Source organism: Ictidomys tridecemlineatus, chromosome X (assembly GCF_052094955.1).
Source record: "Ictidomys tridecemlineatus isolate mIctTri1 chromosome X, mIctTri1.hap1, whole genome shotgun sequence".
In the NCBI taxonomy this organism is placed as follows: domain Eukaryota; kingdom Metazoa; phylum Chordata; class Mammalia; order Rodentia; family Sciuridae; genus Ictidomys; species Ictidomys tridecemlineatus.
The window spans coordinates 17,118,129-17,121,443 of NC_135493.1; the positions used below are offsets into that span (position 1 = coordinate 17,118,129).

At 40.1% G+C, this 3,315-nt stretch overlaps 1 pseudogene; it reads left to right on the forward strand.

Moving 5' to 3' along the window:
• The first annotated feature begins 325 nt into the window (after positions 1-325).
• Positions 326-923, forward strand: LOC106145286 (putative COBW domain-containing protein 7 pseudogene; annotated as a pseudogene).
• The last annotated feature ends 2,392 nt before the right edge of the window (positions 924-3,315 follow it).

The window sequence follows — 3,315 nt, forward strand, 5'->3', positions numbered from 1 at the left end:
AGGAAGGAGGATCGCAAATTCAAAGCCAGCCTCAGCAACTTAGCAGGGCCTTAAGCAATGCAGCGAGACCCTGTCTCTAAATAAAATACAAAATGGGGCTGGGGATGTGGCTCAGTAGTTGAGTGCCCCGAGTTCAATCCCTGGTACCTACCCCCCAAAAGAGCAACTATTAGCTAGACATAATGGCACATGCCTGTAATCCCAGTGGTTCAGGAGGCTGAGGCAGGAGGATTACAATTTCAAGGTCAGTTTCAGCAATTTAGCAAGGCCCTAAGTGACTTAATGAGACCCTGACTCAAAATAAAAAATAAAAAGAGCAGGTGATATGGCTCAGTGGTTAAGCACCACTGAGTTCAATCCCCAGTACCCTCCCCCCAAAAGAGCAACTATTAGATTAATAAATGAATCAAGAATACTCTTAGAAACACAAACATCAAGAGTTGATCTCTCTAATGTATCAAATATTCATGCATTTATAGTCTCTCTGGAAAGTGCTTGCAGAAAACACTTCAATGTATGCCAGCAACAACACAGCCTCACCTTTATCAGAATATTGTTATAGTAAAAAAATATTGTTATAGTCACATTTGAAGTAAATGCAAAAGAGGGCTAAGAATATTTATTCACAGTCTCCCGTGGGAAGAGTGTGAGAAATAAGGACAGTCACTGCACGAAAGTCACATGGCACTAAAGGGGCTGGAACTGAACAAAGACAAACCACAACAAGTGATTGTCCAAGGTGAAGGCAAACTCTGTAATCTGGAAGAGAGTCCAGTAAACTGAAAAGATGACACTGAAAGAACAAATCAATTAGTCCTTATTGGCAGGAATTTAGATAAGGATATCCTTAAACAACTACTACTGTGACAGAAACAGAAAAGTAGTGGACAGCACATTTCAAGGAAGACCAAATTTGTGTGTGACAACAGTGGAAACATAAAAGGAGCATTTCATACACACACACACACACACATTTGTACCAGGGATTGAATGCAGGAGTCTTAAACCCTGAGCCACATCCATAGCCCTTTTAATTTTTTGTTTTGAGACAGAGTCTCACTAAATTGCTTAGGGCCTGGCTAAATTGCTGAGGCTGGCTTTAAACTTGGGATCCTCCTGCCTCAGCCTCCTGATTCACTGGGATTACAGACATGAACCACCACACTTGGCCCTACTGGGTATATTTCAAGCATCTATGCTTTTTCTTACATCTATTAAAATTTCCAGTGTACTTAAATAGTATTAAAAAAAATTTTTTTTGGTACTAGAGATTTAACCCAGGGATGTTTTACCATTGAGCCACATCCTGGCTATATATATATTAGTTGTAGATGTACCTTTATTTTATTTATTTATATGTGGTGCTGAGGATCAAACCCAGGGCCTCACACATGCTAGGCAAGTGCTCTACCACTGAGCTAAAACCCCAGTCCCCTAAAATAGTGTTTATCTTATAGAATACATAAAATTAAGAAAATTGGTACTGTGAAACATTGAAACTCATACAATAAAATATAATATCCTCTGGTATTAAATAAACAAAGAAAATAAGAAGATATACTGAACAACTATATGCCAAAAAATGAAAATCTGAGTGAAATGGACAGATTTCTTGAAGAAATGACTTATACAAAAAAAAAAAAAGTAGAACAAAATCTGAGTTAAAATCCTCCGCTCTTGGCACATGCCTGTAATCCCAGCTACCTGGGAAGCTGAAGCAGGAGGATCACAAGTTCAAGGCCAGCCTGGACAACTTAGTGAGACTGTATTTCAAAATAAAAAATAAAAGGTGGTGGGGATATAGCTCATTAGCAGAGCTCTTCCCTAGTGTGCATAAGATTTTGAGAAAAAAAATATCCTTCTCCCCAGCTAATCCACTGTAAATAGGTTAAAGAAATGCAAATTATCAAATGTCCATTGGTGCAAGGGATGGGGGAAAGAGATCTACAAAGCATTTGGGAAGGGTGTCTTGGAGCCAGAACACAGAGGAATCCAGGTGCACACCATCCTCTGTTTTTACACCTGCAGCCAGTTCAATGGACCAAAAATTCAAGTACTTGCATGATCAAAGAGCTTTTTTTTGGTAGTGGAGATTAAACTAAGGGGTGCTCCACTGAGCTGTATCACCAGCACTTTTTTTTTTTGAGACAGTCTCACTACATTACCCATGCTGGCCTCAAACTTGCCATCCTTGAACAGGTGCTGTAGCACATACCTATAATCCCAGTGGCTTGGGAGGCTGAGGGAGGAGGATCACAAGTTCAAAGCTATCCTCAACAATTTTGTGAGTTCCTAAAGCAACTCAGTGAGACCCTGCCTCTAAATAAAATATAAACAGTGTTCGGGATGTGGCTCACTGGTTAAGCATCACTGGACTCAATCCTTGGTACACAAAAGCAAACAAAACAACAACAACAACAACAACAAAATAAAAACACCTTGCCATCCTCCTGCTTCAGCCTCCCCAATCTCTAAGATTACAGGTATGTGCCACTGCACTGGCCAAAGATAGGGATTTTAGAGAGGCACTAAAAGGATACCGTTAGGGTAGGCATGACTGGTGTCTTTATAAGAAGAGGACTTTAGGATACAGACATGTTAAGAGGGAAAACCATAGTGTATTAGTTTTTCAATGTTATGACAAAATACCTGAGAAAAACAACTTAATGGGAGAATTTATTTTGGCTCACAGTTTCAGAGATTTCAATTCATGGTTGGCTGGCTCCATTACTTTGGGCCTGAGTGAGGCAGAGGATCATGGAAAAGAATAAAGGAAAGTTGCTCACCTCATAGCAGCCATGAAGCAGAGAAAGAGAAAGGGGCTAGAAGAAGATATAGTCCCAAGGGCATGTCCCCAAAGACCCTCTTCGTTCAACACTTTGCATGACCTCCCTGTAGTCAATTCAAAGTATGAATCCATCAATGGATGAAAAGTCCCACCTCTAAATATTGCTGCATTGGAGATCAAGCCGTCAACACATGAATCTTTGGGGGACATGCCAGATCAAAGCCATAACATATGGGAAGACATGAATTAGGGTCCCCCCCCCCCGACCAAAAGATGAACAGGCCTCTTATGGAGTGGCTCTGAGTGGGGAAGGGTCTTTAAGAAGTTGTTTATTTTATTTGTTCTTATTTGTTCTTTTTAGATATACCTGACAGTAGAGCATAAAAAGTTTTTTTTCTTTCTTTTTTTATGTTTTTAGTTGTATTTGGACACAATACCTTTATTTTGTCTATCTTTTTTTATATGCTGCTGAGGATTGAACCCAGTGCCTCACATGTGCAAGGCGAGTGCTCTACCACTGAGCCACA